Here is a 15,189-nt window from a genome sequence, read left to right as displayed (position 1 = left end):
ACAGTGTTTTTCAAAAGTAGTTGTTTATTCATTTTTTTTTTTTTTTTAAGCATGGGTACATGATCCAGTTCTGGGTGTGTATTCTGAGATGTGAAGGGAAGTCTACATGGGAGAAGAACCCTTCCCGATTGAAGGGGCCAAGTCTCATGAGGGGAGGTGTTTTTCCCCTTTATGACCTGCCACCTTTGCCCTGACTTGAACATGATACATGGACATGAGCATGGGAAGTTCAGCTGAAGAGCTGAGGATGGTGAAGCAGAAAGGCAGCTTTGGTCCCTGGGGACATTCCTCAGCGGACCCAACAGCTCTGACTGTCTAGGCATGCCTACACCTCTACACACCTAAAGTAAGGCCTTACACATTCAGACTTCTGTGAGCAGAGTTTCTATTACTTGCAACCAAACTCAAGTTTCACCTATACTGCATTAAAACTCTCTTTCAGATGAAATGTCTTACAAACCTCCAATATATGAAACAAGTAGAAGTGGCTACATTAGAAATGCTAGAAATACAGACAGGGTATTTCCAGAGCCATTCTTCCCCAGATTCCTGCAGAGGTTCTTCCACGGGACCAGAACCAATCAGGATCAGCATCTCTTTCTGTGGAGTCCCCATGAGGGATCCTCAGATCTTCCCCGAGATTGGAGAGTTCTGCATCAAATTTGTTCTTGGGTTTTTCTTTTGATGTGCTTATTTGCGTGAATTTTGTCCTAGAAAATACAGATCCCATTCCCAAGCAATGGCTACTCCCATACAATCTGGTGTCTGTGTTTGTATTAACTGTATGATCACGTGGGCAACAAGTGATTCCATTCTCGTTGTCATGAAGAGAGAAAGGAACAGAGTGTGATATAATACAAAACAGCACATTCCTTCAAGGTGCAAATAAAAGGACATGGTGAAGGTAGATGTAAAGAGAAAAAGGCCATGGAGGAATCAAGCGTCTGACTAGGATGCAAGAGTATAAGAGGGCTGAAATCAAACTAATCTCCAAAGTCACTGTTAGTCCCACATTCATGGTATAATCCTTACTAAATTTCAGTAATGCATCTTCTACATAAAAAATGATTGTTGATAATCTGAATGTTATTAGATGAGTTTCTCTGTATCTAATTCAAAAATTTGTTTTAGTGCTGTATCTGTTCAAGAATGATTAAGATAGACAGGTAATATCTAGGTAGGTATTTCTGGTTCATACATATTTAAGTGACAGTATGGTGAAATAATTAAATCAACAATGTGGGCATCAATCCCCCCCATTATAAAATGGGTCTCCGTATTACTCATACTCAAGAAATTCTGAACTACAGGATGGCCCAAATCCCTTCCAAATGGTCAAATCCATGATTCTATGAACCTCCTAGCCTTATGAAACTAGTAGGAAACACTTACACCAATAATGTGGTGTGTGACCTTGGAGAGGTTTTTTTAAATTAAAAAAAATAATTTAAGTAAATTCATTCATTAAAATAAAGCAGATGTATCACTTTATATTATTTTGAAAAAGTTTGTCTTTCTGCTAAAGTATCCACAGGCAGGGCCTAGAACAAGCTGCTCACTGCAATCACTCACCCATCTCCACCTGGTCCGTTCACTCACTATCCCCAGTGGGGAAATATCTCTGGATGGAAGAAATATGGGTTAAAAATAAAGCCCAAAGAGCCTGCTCCATCCTTGCTTAGGAAATCTGAACCCTCGGGCGTTGCCTTTCTTACAAAATGTGCTCTCTGATTGCTTCCAGAAGGCACAGCGGGGCAGACTGACCATGGGGTCTCCCATTGTGTAGAGGGTAAAACAATTCTCTTCAGTGAGGCCACGGTTTATCCACGCACTTCAAGCTGAACGGATCCGTGCCTGCTGGTGTGCGCTGTTTCTAGTATGCGTGCTTCATTCCTGTGCACCATCTCCTCCCTCTACCCCAGCTGCCCTGCGCGTGGTGTGGCCACTCCTCTCCCCTGTTGCCCGCACCCCTGCCCTGGATTTCTTCTCCTCTACCCTCCCACCCCCTTCTTTCTCCTTTCAATTGTCAAGGGAGCTTGATTTGCCCCTCCTCTACTTCTAAAAAAGGGAAACTATAAAGTTGCTTCCAAGTTTTAGGCACTGCTGTTCATAATCCTGCAACCCGGAGCTGCCATTTCACGCCTGCTCTGCTCAGTGCTTGACACACCACTAAATTTAGACGGGTATGACATTAGAGCTCACCGGCAGTGGGCTCGGCTCTGTTTCATGTCGGTTCCTAATCTGTCTTGGCATTTTGCTCACCCAGTAGGCACTTAAGAAAAACACAAAAGTAGTCACTGTCTATGCTAGCATCCCACCACACTCCAGCAAGTGCCAAACCTGCTCCACCCAACCCCACCCAAAAATGAGGCTGTAAGAAGAAAATATTTGTGTGCCATGTCTTAGAGCAAGAAGCCCGGCTACCAGTCACTCCCCAATTCCCTCCTCCAAGTGCAAAACTATGAAGAGAATGAAATGGCTGGCTCTGAGTGCTGACTTTCCACCAAAGGGACACAAGGTTTGGCGGCTCATGCGTTTTCTACAGAAAAGGATCTGGAGAACTCCAGCCCTTTATTCTTCATTCACCCATTAATCTTTACTATTAGCTACACGCTGAGAGATTTTAGAACTGAAGTAAACACACACCTGAATCCATTCATTCATCTACTTCCCCAAACAGACTCTCGGCCAAGCCCCCTTTGGAGAGCACCAGGGCAGTCACCGATTCCTCGGCCAGTAATCACAGAGCTGTAGTGAGATTCGGTCTAGCCCTTTCTGAGCTGAACCAGTTTCTTAAATGCAATTATATTGTGTATTCGCTAAATGCTAAGCATAGAAGCATAGAATAAGGCAGAGCTTTGGTGGGGGGAGGGGCGGAGGTAAAAATCCATATTGCATAATAGTTGATATGCATGAGAAAGGATTATTTAAAATTTGGGGTTTTTTTAAGCACTCTTTCTAGTAAGGTGTAAAATAAAATCAAGCGATTAACGAACTAAAATTCACACCATTATATCTCTATCTTTTAACAATGATTTTGAATAAACTACTCTTTTCTGCTACTCTTTAGTTGTCTGTATTTCCAAAATACAGAAGTATTTCCTCGGAGTAAAACTGCCAGTTACTTTTCAACTCAGAACTAAGTTGGAAATTATTATAGAAACAGAATTACAAATGTTGATCCAGCATATTTCTAGGCAAACATATCACTGGGCTCCTTAATGACAGCAAAAATCCCATATAATAATAAAAGATGCCAAGAATTCATACACACATATCTGCTCCCACACTCTGAAAGTGTAATCCAAAATAGAAACTTCAAACTCTGATTCCTTCCTAAAATGAAGGTTATTTTCTGCTTAAAAAAAAAAAAAAGTCCCTCTCAAAAACTCTCACGAAGCAAAGAACACAGACAGTTTCATCTAAAATTATCTGTCCTGCCAATGAAGTGTCCTTCCATGCAGATAAGTTATGGAAGGTTGGAGTGGGGTGACCATACGAGAATTCACATACTTTTCCCTCTCACATTTGTGTTGCTAGCTACATCTTAACTTTCAAAAGTGTCTCTGCCCTGCTGAAAATCGGATCTTGAAGAGGGCTGGGGGAGAAAAATGATTCTAATTCCACAGCGAATGTTTAAGTGATAGAGTTCTAACTTGTACACGTATACACACACACACACACACCCCCGAAAACTCAGCGTGCCTGCAAACCAACAGCAGGCTGAGAAAGAGAAGCGTGGAAATGCAAGAACTTAACAGCGCCCTACCTCCCTTGTGTGCTTCCCAAAGCGGCTGATGAAAATCGCCCAGCGTCCCCGAGCGCGCAGAGGCTCTGAAGAAGGCGGCCGCTCAGCCCGCCGAGTGTGAGCAGGCCCAGCCTGTGTTCAGAAGCTGCCCCAGTCAGACTTTCCAACTGCAGAACTGCAGCCAAGTCCCTGCCCATGCCTGAAGAATTTCCTGAACAGCATTCCCGTTCTTTTTCTGACTGCTTTGAAACTGTACTCTGTCTGTACTTCAATACAGCTTTGTCAGGCGAACTCCGAGCCACTGGGCTGTCTCCAGCTATCAATGGGAAACACATGTGTCAAGCACAGACTTGCTCCCAGCAGCAGCGCCCATGGCGGCTGCCGGGCTCATAGTCACAACCACAAAGGAGAGTGCTTCTAGAACCAATGCTGAACGTTCGGCCATTCTCCAGGTTCTGCTCTGTGGCGCTAGATGCTGGAGACGAGTCTTCTCCCTTTGCTCAACACTGCTCCTTTTTACCTTCTCCCCCTCACAGTCCCAGGTTCACCCCGGTGAGCCCACTGAGTTCTTGCCAGCCCTGATAACGAGCCCTATTACAGCTGAGAGAGGTGAATTCTAATTTAATCTCCCTACCTGCCATTGCCTCAGTCATTGCTCACAATTTCAACTGCTGGAGGGGGAACCATATTTTTAGCATTTCTACATCGGTTCAGTCCTTCGGAGTTGTCCCCTCATCCTCATAGGTGCATCTATTGTTGCTGCAACTAAAAACAATGCAATTATTTTTAGGCACTTTTGTTGCTTTCCGCTCTGTAACTGTGCTGGTCCAGAAATGTAACATTTCGTATGCTCTTGAGATGTGTGATGGTTAGAGAAAATAGAAAGGAGAAAACAATGTACCTATAATCAGAGTATGTCCTAATTCTGTGCACCTGTGATTGTTTCTGGATGACATTCCATCAAGATGTCTTGTGTACATTCTGCGGGATTTTGTGGTCTACCTTTGACATTTCCTCTTACCATGAAACAAGAGGAAGTCTTTAAAGATACAAAGAGGGCATCCCGCTTCTCCCACACTGAAAACCCCTCATATTAAGAGTCAAAGCTAAGTTGTCAAGGTAACATTGTAGAAAAGAGATGATTTATAGAAAGCCTCATTTGTTTTAAAGTGGGTTTTTTTTTTTTGGTATTAATATTTTACCTCCTAAAAACACACCCATTAGCAACTTATTTTAAAGAACTGGCTTGCCAGATTTTAAAAAGTGTCATGTGTTCCCAAGGGGCTGTCATAAATGATAGGATTTGGTGGAGTCTTGAGTTTCGCATCAAATTGCAATGGGCACTTAGAGCAGGATTAGATTTTTGCCTTGGGAAGCAGTGTGTATGTGTGTGTATGGGGGAGGGGAGCATGTGCACCTCTAAGGTCAGGATGCAATTATAGAATCAGAGAACTTTAGAGTTGGAAGGAACCCCAGAGACCACCCAACCCAAATTGTTTCTACCTTTCATTTTACAGAGGGAAATGGAGGCCCAGACAGATGAGATGACTCATCCGGAGTTGCAAAGAGAGTTAATGCTGGAGCTGAGGTTAGAAAATGGGATTGTGGCTAATTTTCCATGTGCGTTCTCTATCCCAGCATCAGGTGGAAAAGGCGATGCCATGTGACCTTCACAGCAGTCGGCTTGTCATCAGTTGGCCTGGGTCTAATCTTAACTCTGCCTCTCTGACTGGCTGTGAATTTTGGCCAGCTTGCTCAACCCCTGTGGACCTCAGTTTTCTCATCTGTAAAATGGAGACAATGATATACTCTACCTTATGGAATTGTTGAGGATTTGGTGAGATAACCCACCTAAAGTGGCCTATAAATTACATAAAATATTAGACACACACACACACACACTGGAATATATTATTACATATATTACTATGTTTAGTTTTCTCTCAATGGAACAAAAATCAGACCCTTTCTCTTAAAAGGCAAAAACTGTACTCTCACATCTAGTTTGAGTTCCTAAAATAAACCATTTGATTGACTACTTAAGTTTTCTGCCACTTTACCTTTATCTAATAGGGGTCTATCACCTTAAACACAGGCAAGTGTCCTAATGCCTGTGGGGACATTAAGTCAACCATACAGCTACTTTTCACTTATCCTGGAAACCTAACACTGAAGTCTTTCCTCAAGATTAACTCACAGGAAAGGAAAACAGTGAGACCAAATCTGCAGTCAGTTACAGTGGGCTGAACAAAGTGCCATTTGCAGAGAACTGGACTTTCTTTTCAAACCTTAAGAGCTCAAGATTAACACTCTAAAGATAGGAGACCATCAGCAATTACAATCCCCTCTTTGGTAACTGCAACATCCTAAGTTAACAACAACAACAACAACAACAACAACACACACACACCATAAACTGACGAAGAAATCTTATTGAAGAAAACAGCTGCAGTAAATTCTAAAGAACGAGGTTTCTACCTGGGGTTCCAGAGCCTTTGTCTTAAAGCCAACAGTAGCAAGTGGTTAATGAACCACTAGCTACTTATTAATCATGTTTGGTGTGCCAAACTACTTTTGCAGGAACAAAATAGGAGGAGAGGTTAATTTGGAGTGGTTTACAACTGTTTCAGGAATCAATTAAACAAACAAACATAAAGCAACTGGAAAAAACAAGCTCAGACTTAACACAAAGGCCGAACAATGGTGATGTGATTCGAAAGATGCTTCCCGAATAATTCCGCCAAATATTTGCTACATGGCTCATTTCAGTATGGGTATTTGGAGAAAGATCAATTGTGACCCAGCCTCATTACTACAGCTCAAAAATCTTGAAAAGTTACTTAACTCTTCCAATGTTAAGAAACATCATCCAAAACTTGAAAATAAGGCCAAAAGATAATCATGTTCTTTCAAAGTTTTATGTGGCAGTTCTGTAACATACACTCTCAAGAATTACCTAAGGGATGGGCGCCTGGGTGGCTCAGTTGGTTAAGCGACTGCCTTCGGCTCAGGTCATGGTCCTGGAGTCCCGGGATCGAGTCCCACATCAGGCTCCCTGCTCAGCAGGGAGTCTGCTTCTCCCTCTCATGCTCTCGTCTCTCGTTCTCTCTCTCTCAAATAAATAAATAAAATCTTTAAAAAAAAAAAAAAAAAGAATTACCTAAGGGACACAGGAAACAACAGATGTTGGTGAGGATGCCGAGAAAGGGGATCCCTCTTACACTGCTGGTGGGAATGCAAGCTGGACAGCCACTATGGAAAACAGTATGGAGGTCACTCAAAAAATTAAAAATATAACTACCCTATGACCCAGCAATTGCACCACTAGGCATATACCCAAAGGATATAAAAATACAGATTTGAAGGGGCACATGCACCCCGATATTTATAGCAGCATTATCAATAATAGCCAAACTATGGAAAGAGCCCTAGTGTCCATCAACTGATGAATGGATAGGGAAGATGTGCTGTGTGTGTGTGTGTACACACACACACACACACACACACACACAAACACACACAGGAATATTATTCAGCCATCAAAAATAATGAAATCTTTCCATTTGCAGTGATGTGGATGGAGCTAGAGTATATTGTGCTAAGAGGAATCAGAGAAAGACAAATACCATATGATTTCACTCATGTGGAATTTAGGAAACAAAACAGATGAACATGTGGGAAGGGAAAAGAAAAGAGAAGGAAAGAGTGGGAGGCAAACAATAAGAGGTTCTTAACAACAGAGAACAGAGTTGAGGGAGGGAGGTGGATGGGGGATGGGATAAATGGGTGACTGGTTTTAAGAAGGGCACTTGTTATGATGAACATTAGGTGTTATTATACAAGTGATGAATCACTAAATTCTACTCCTGAAACCAAGAAAAAAAAAAAAAAGAAAATAAATTACCTAACGAACTGTGCTTTGTTCACCTCACTATTCACTACTAAATAAAGGTCCCAAATTTAGTGAAGTTGCATTACCTTGAAGGCTTCTGTCTATTAAAGATATAAATTTCTTCTTTCCAGTAGAAAAAATAATCCCAAGTGTGATGGTTTATTGCCCTATAAAACATTAATCAGTTTTTTATCCGATCTAGTAATCTTGTACTAGCATTTTTTTTTTTAATGCACCTCTAAACAAAGAGCTCTTCAGCTGTTCTTGGAACCAATCTTACCATCATACTGACACCTCATTAATTAATGAGTCACATTAATTTTTTTTTACATGTTTTTACTTTATATTTGTAGAAGTCATGTTTTTAACTTCTAAAAATTTAGTTTGATATGGTTTCACTTTCCTCATCTGCATGATGCGTGTCATAAATCTCACGTGAGATAATGCATAATAAAGCACCTAAGGTGGATGGCACATGGTAAATGCTCAAACTATGTAAGCGTCACTATTAATACTATAATATTTGGTTTTCCGTTTTGTCAGAGACTCTAGAGATCAGTAGACCAGATCACTCGACAGTCTTCTTCCTATTACATCTTTCAATTCTTGCCCTGAGATTCTACAGCCATTTCTGCTGGAATCCTTCCACAGATGTTGACCTCCTCGCTTTTCAGAGATTTCTACTTTTAATGTTCTAAAATTAATAGCTGAAATGTATCTCCCTGTAACACATACAGATTCTAAAGCCGCTAACCAAAAAGGTCAGTTTAAAATTCTGATCTTAAGGATCCTATGAGCAAGAAAACTCCATTCTCATCTGGAACAAAACCTCCACGAGGACAAGGATTCTTGTCTGCTCCATCTCCTGCCAACGTTTCCACTGTCTAAGACTGGAAAGTAGTTGGGCCTCATATTTACCCTACGAATAAATAACAGCCTTTGACTTACTTGAAAACAGAGGTCCTAAATCATCCTTCGTAAAGTACAATTTCAACGTACTGGTGCCACTGGATCATTTCTGCTCATTACGGTTCAGGTTCCTTTTATCATCTTCTAGGAATGTTTCAGTTTGGCTAATTTCCTCTTAAAATTTGATTCTGAGAGGTGAACAAACTTTTCAGGTGTGCTGGGTCTAATTTGGGAGCAGAGATACAACTCTCTCTTTCAGGAAGTATGTTTCCATTAACGCAATTCACAATTAGGTTTGGGGGGGGGGCGGCGATAACCTTGAGTCATACTGAGAAGCCAGCTCACAGAACCTCTTTATCACAGATGCTCTTACATCTCCTACCTGGTTTACATCTGTGATTCTCAAGCCTAGCTTTATGTTAGAATCATCTGGAGGGAGCTTTTAAAATGACCAGAGCCAGGGGCCCACACCAGAGACTTTGGTTCTTCTGGAATGGGACAGGAAGCTGGTAATCCAGGTGATTCTAATACCAGCCAGATTTAACATCACGAAGTTGTAGTGATAACTTTTAAAACATAAACCTAATTGTGTCACTCTGTGAACTGAACTCCTTAAATGTCTTTCTTACCATTGCCTGAAAGGTAAAGACAGCAACTGTCACCATGACTTGAAAGTCTTGGCTTCCTCTGGTCCCTTGTCTATGTCCTCTGTCTCATCTGCTGCTGTTCTCTCTTCTTCAAAGAGATCATGTATCTTTCCACCTGAGAATCTTTTACAAAGCTGTTTCCTCCTTCTGGAAAGATTTTTCCTGGAAGTTACTCTCACTCATGTTTTCAGCTCTTTAACTCCTATTCAACCTTTAAATTTATACTCCATTATCATTTGTTCTGGGATTCAGTTATCCCTGAATACCCAGAACCAACAGCCCCCCTTACACAGGCCCAAAGAACAGTACTTATCATAGATGTGATTACCCATTTATTTGTATTTTTATTTGATTCATGTCAAAATGTCCTGATAGAAAATGATTATTTTCCATGAGGGCAGAAACTGCTTACTCTCTATTGTGTCCGAGTTCCTTCCACTGTGCCTAGCTCATAGGAAGGGCACAATAGGTATTTTTAAGTAAGTGAATGCAGGATTGTTTGTTTGTTTGTTTGCTTAACCCAAGTGCAAGAACATGCATATAACTCCATTTTCTTTGCCTTGAGTTTTCAGACTTCATTTAATCTTTTTGACATGTTAAGATATTGTCTTGTACTCAGGATAGTGACTTCTCTTATACAATGTAAATAACTCCCCAAAACTAACAAACCCTTTACATGTGTATCTACAAGACTTTGTGAGAAATTATCAAGATAGGCTCCTAGCAAAGACCCTTAGGTCTGAGGTACAATGTAGGATGGCTATGATTATAGGGGAGAGTGTTTGTTATGTCACTTACTTGGGAGGGCAGACTAACCTGAGATGTTACTGTGGGGTCAGTAAGAGGCATAAAGTAGTTATGGCACAAATCTGAAAAGAGGCATTCACCAGGAAACTTTTGGTTACAACAGTCAGAACTTATTCAAATTGGCTTCAGGAAAAAAGTGTGTGTGTTTCAGGGTGGGGGGGGTCCTAAATCATGTAACTATTACCCCAAGTGATGGATCTTAAGGTGGGATGGAGTACAGCAGTTAAAATACAATCAAGGCTCTATCTCCCTCTCCTTCTCTAGGCTTCTCTTGGTTTCATTCTCAGTTTTGCTCCCTCTGTCCAGTAGTAAGATGTTCACAAGGGGTCCCAGGCTCACTTCCACAGGAAAAATAAAAGATCTTTTCCAGAAAAGGATTCTAAGCTTGAGCTGTATGCTTATCCCTGAACAAATCTCTATGACTGAGGGATGAGGTTCTCAAGTTGGCCAAATTTGGCCCGTGACAGTTCTGGAGACTAAAAGGAAGGAATCAGCCCCATCTGCACCACATGAACTGAATAGACTAACAAGGGAATTGAGACAAAGTGAAGGCAGACAAAAGTCCCATGTGCACTATGGATGATAGCACCAAGACATTCATAATCTTGCCCAGGGAAAGTTCTTTAAAAAGTGTTACGAGGCATTATTTAATTAAAGGAATAGAAAAGTATATACTATATACAAGCCAAAAACAGTTGAATTTGAGTTAAACTAATAGCAGGTAATTACGAGAGTATATAATGCCAGCCGTTCATTTCACACATCATACCTGATGCAAAATGACACTCACCCAGCTCTGGCTCTTCAGAACAGAACAAATCCAACCATGCTTTTCACTGGACAAAGGCAAAATTATCTGATTGATTTTGAAGAGACTTTTTCTGTGGAGGAAGTCTGGCTCAGTGACAAATTGGTGACCCACAGTTTTGAGACTATCTCCACTGGCCAGACACAGTGTCTAAGCTGAAGTCATTTTCTGCTTTAGAAATTCACATATATGCATGGTACAAAATGAAGGATTCTCAAGCTACGTCAGTACTTTGAGAAGGAATTGACATACTTGATAATTAATGTCTGGTAATAAAACACACTGTAAATATATCTTTTTAAGAGAAATTAATTAAATATGGTAAAGCAAATACTGGTATAATTACACAAGATGGTTCCATGCATTCTTTTCTTTTCAACACAAAACACTGATCAGTTCTTCCAAAATTCTTTCTGGTCTATAATTTCTCATTGTATTACAGGCTTGCTGAAAGTAAAAGTCTGGAAATATCACATTTTTATTTGGAAATAAAATTTATTGATCAATAAAAATGGGCCAGACTTCATGATAGGCACTCCATGCTAGGCAGAAATAAATAAGGCCTGTAGTTGAAAAATGTTAGCACTTCTCATCTTTATTTTTATAGTCCCATCAGTGCTCAGTGATACGAAATATAACTGTTCGATGCAGGAATTCCAAGCTAATTATAAGCTCCCTGAATGAGGAGTACTGCTTGAAATCAAGGGCCAAGCCTTAAAATTCAACACCAAATTCCAGCAATTGTACACCAGAAAAATGAAAAGTTGCCAACAAGAGAAAGTGCAATGTTATAGATTTCAAATTATTTGATCTTTAGAAGGAATTCATTTACATATGTGAAAGACACATAGTTGGGCAAACCCACAGCTAGCATAGTGTCTGGCATATAACAGTTGCTTAATAAATGTTTATTATTTTACTAATAATGAACATTGCTGGTTATAAATAAGATTCTGACACTGCCAAGAAAAAGTTGAGGGAGTTTATCACCACTAAATCTGCCTTACAAGAAATAATAATCAGAGTTGAGGTAGAAACAGAAGGATGCTAACTAACAACATGACAAATGAAAGTACAAAAATCACTGATAAAGGTAAATATATAGTCAAAGTCAGAATACTCTAATACTATAATGGTGGCACATAAATCTCTCCTAATGCTAGTTTCAAAGTTAAAAGATAAAAGCACTGAAATCAGCTATAGCTAAATAATTTGTTAATGGATGAACAATATAAAAATGTCAAGTATGACATCAAAAGCATAAAATGGGGGGAGAAGTAAAAGCATAAAGTGATTTTGTATGCAATGAAAGTTAAGGAGTTATCAGCTTAAAACAGACTGTTATAACTATAAGATGTTTTATATAAGCTTTGTGGTAAAGAGAAAAAACCTCTACTAGATACACAAAAGATAAAAAGGAATCAAAGCATACTAACACACACACACACAAATCACAAAAGGAGACAGTAAGAACAAAGGAACTACAAAAGTTTCAGAAAACAAACAACATGGCAATAGTAAGTCCTTATCTATCAATAATCACTTTAAATGTACATGAATTAAAATTCTCTAATAAGGATTCACAGAGTGACTGAATAGACAGAAAAGACAAGATGCAGCAATGTGCTGCCTCCAAGAGACTCAGTTTAGGTTTAAGGATACACTTACATGGACAGTGAAGGGATTAAAAAAAGATATTCATGTAAATGGCAACCAAAAGACATCAGGAGTGGTTATGGTCTTATCAGACAAAATCGATTTTTAGTCAAAATCTGTTACAGGAGACAAAGTCACTATATAATAATAAAGAGGTCTATTAATTATCAGGGTATAACAACTGTAAACATATATGCACCCAACATTGGAACATCTAAATACAGAAAGCTAGTATTAACAGAACTGATGAGAGAAATAGACAGCAATACAATAATAGTAGGAGACCTTCAATACCACACTTACAAAATGAATAGATTATCCAGACAGAAAATCAATAAGGAAACAGTGGTTTTGAATACGTTATAAGCCAAATGGGCCCAGCAAACATATACAGAACATTTCAGCCAGCAGCAGAATATGTGTTCTTTTCATGTGTACATGAAACATTTTCCAGGATATATCATACGTCGGGCCATAAAACTAGTCTTAACAAATTTAAGAAGACTAAACTCATATCAAGTGTCTCTTCTGACCACAATGGTATCAAATTTGAAATCAATCTAACAGGCAGGTGCCTGGGTGGCTCAGTCGGTTAAGCATCCAGTGCTTGATTTTGGCTCAGGTCATGATCTCAGAGTTGTGAGATCAAGCCCTGGGCCAGGCTCAGTGCTCAGTGTGGAGCTTACTTAAGATTCTCTCTCTCCCCCTCTACCTCTGCCCCTCCCCCCACTCAGACGCTATCTTAAAAAAAATCAGTAACAGAACAAAAGCTGAAAAACTCAAAAATATGTAGAAATTAAACAACACACTGCTGAGGAACCAATCCGTCAAAGAAGAATTCAAAAGGAAAAACAAAAAAGTATCTTGAGGCAAACAAAAACGGAAACACAACATACTAAAATTTATGGGATATAGCAAAGGTGTTCTAAGAGGAAAATTTATAGTGCTAAATATCTACATTAGGGGGGAAAATCTCAAACAACCTAACTTTACACATAAAGGGACTAGAAAAAGAACAAACTAAGCCCAAAGTTAACAAAGGAAAGAAATAATAAAGATTAGAACACATATAAGTGAAAAACCAGAAGAACAACAGAAAAGAATGAAACTAAGAGTTTTTTTTTAAGATAAAACTGAGAAACCTTTAGCTTGACTAACATAGATAAAAAGAGGACTCAAATAAAATGATAGATCAAAGAGGAGATATTAGAATTAATCTTATAGAAATACAAAGAAACTATTATGACAAAGCATGCACAAATAAATTGGACAACCTTGAAGAAATGGATAAATTCCTAGAAACCTATGACCTACCAAGAATGAATCATAAAGAAAAAATCCGAACAGAGTAATTATTAGTAAGGAGAATGAAATAGTAGTCAAAACCTCTAACAAAAGAAAGCCCAGGATCAGATGGTTTCATGGGTGAATTCTACCAAAAATTAAAAAAAAAAAATCTTTCTCAAACTCTTCCAAAAAATTAAAGGAAGAGGAAGCACTTCCAAATTTATTTAACTTGGCCAGAATTACCCTCAAACCAAAGGCAGATTTAAGGTCACTCTAAGCAAAGAAACTTACAGACCAATATCCTTGATAAACACACATGCAAAAAAATCATCAATAAAATATTAGCAAACTAAACTTAAGAGCACATTAAAAGGACCATACACTATGATCAAGTGGGTTTATCCCTGGGATGCAAGAATGGTTCACCATAGTAAACTAATGAATGTGATACACCCCATTAACACAATAAAGGATAAAAATCATACGATCATCTTAATAAATACAGAAAAAGCATTTGATGAAAATTCAGTATGTTTTCATGATAAAAACTCAGCAAATTAAGTAAAAGCAATATACATCCACATAATAAAGGCCATATATGACAAGCCTATAGCCAACATCATACACAACAGTGAAAAACTGAAAGCTTTCCATTTAAAATTAGGAATAAGACAAGGGTGACTAACCAGAGGGAAGGAGGTGAAAGGATGGGCAAAATGGGTGAAGGGGAGTATGAGATACAGGTTTTCAGTTATGGAATAAAGAAGTCATGGGAATAAAAAGGTACAGCATAGGGAAACAGTTAATGGTATTATAATAGCATTGAATGATGACACATTGTAGATACACTTGTGGTGAGCAGAGCATCATGTATTGATGCTGGATCACTGTGTTTTATACCTGAAACTAATGTAACATCATGAATAAATCAATCAGAGGGTTCCCTTCAAAAAAAAAAGACAAGGGTGTCCACTCATAATAAACATACTACTTAAAGTCATAGCCACAGCAATTAGGCAAGAAAAAGAAATACAAGTCACCCAAATTGGAAAGGAAGAAGTTGAACTGTCTTGTTGAAGATGACATGATCTTATGTATATGGTTTTCTAACCCTAAAGATTGCAACAAAAAATTGTTAAAATTCAGTGAAGTTGCAGTATACAAAATTGATACACAAAAATCAGTTGTATTTATATACACTACCAATAAACGATCAAAAATTAAGACAATAATCCCATTTACACTATCATCAAAAATAATAAAATGCTTAGAAACAAATTTAACCAAGGAAATGAAAGATGTGTACACTAAAAAATATGAAACACTGATGAAAGAACCTGAAGACGACAAAAATAAATGGAAAGATCCAGGTTTATAGTGTGGAAAAATTAATGTTGTTAATGTTGTCCATACTGCCCAAAGCAATCAACTGATT

The 15,189-nt window shown here is 38.9% G+C and overlaps 1 protein-coding gene across 5 annotated transcripts in view; it reads right to left on the bottom strand.

The window, feature by feature from the left end:
- The window catches only part of SGCD (sarcoglycan delta), a 938,618-nt gene that overhangs the window by 385,754 nt on the left and 537,675 nt on the right, over positions 1 to 15,189 (bottom strand). The window contains exon 1 of one of the 5 annotated variants that reach the window (XM_032403599.1): positions 3,770 to 4,004. The exons of the other annotated variants lie outside the window; for them this stretch is intronic. The gene's annotated coding sequence lies outside the window, so the exon portion shown is untranslated. Of the gene's footprint in view, positions 1 to 3,769; positions 4,005 to 15,189 lie in introns of those variants that run through there. 5 annotated transcript variants of the gene reach the window in all.

Source organism: Phoca vitulina, unplaced genomic scaffold, assembly GCF_004348235.1.
Source record: "Phoca vitulina isolate PV1807 unplaced genomic scaffold, GSC_HSeal_1.0 scaffold6, whole genome shotgun sequence".
Taxonomy (NCBI): domain Eukaryota; kingdom Metazoa; phylum Chordata; class Mammalia; order Carnivora; family Phocidae; genus Phoca; species Phoca vitulina.
Note: the sequence above shows the minus strand (reverse complement) of the source record. Positions and strands in the feature narration are given on the sequence as shown.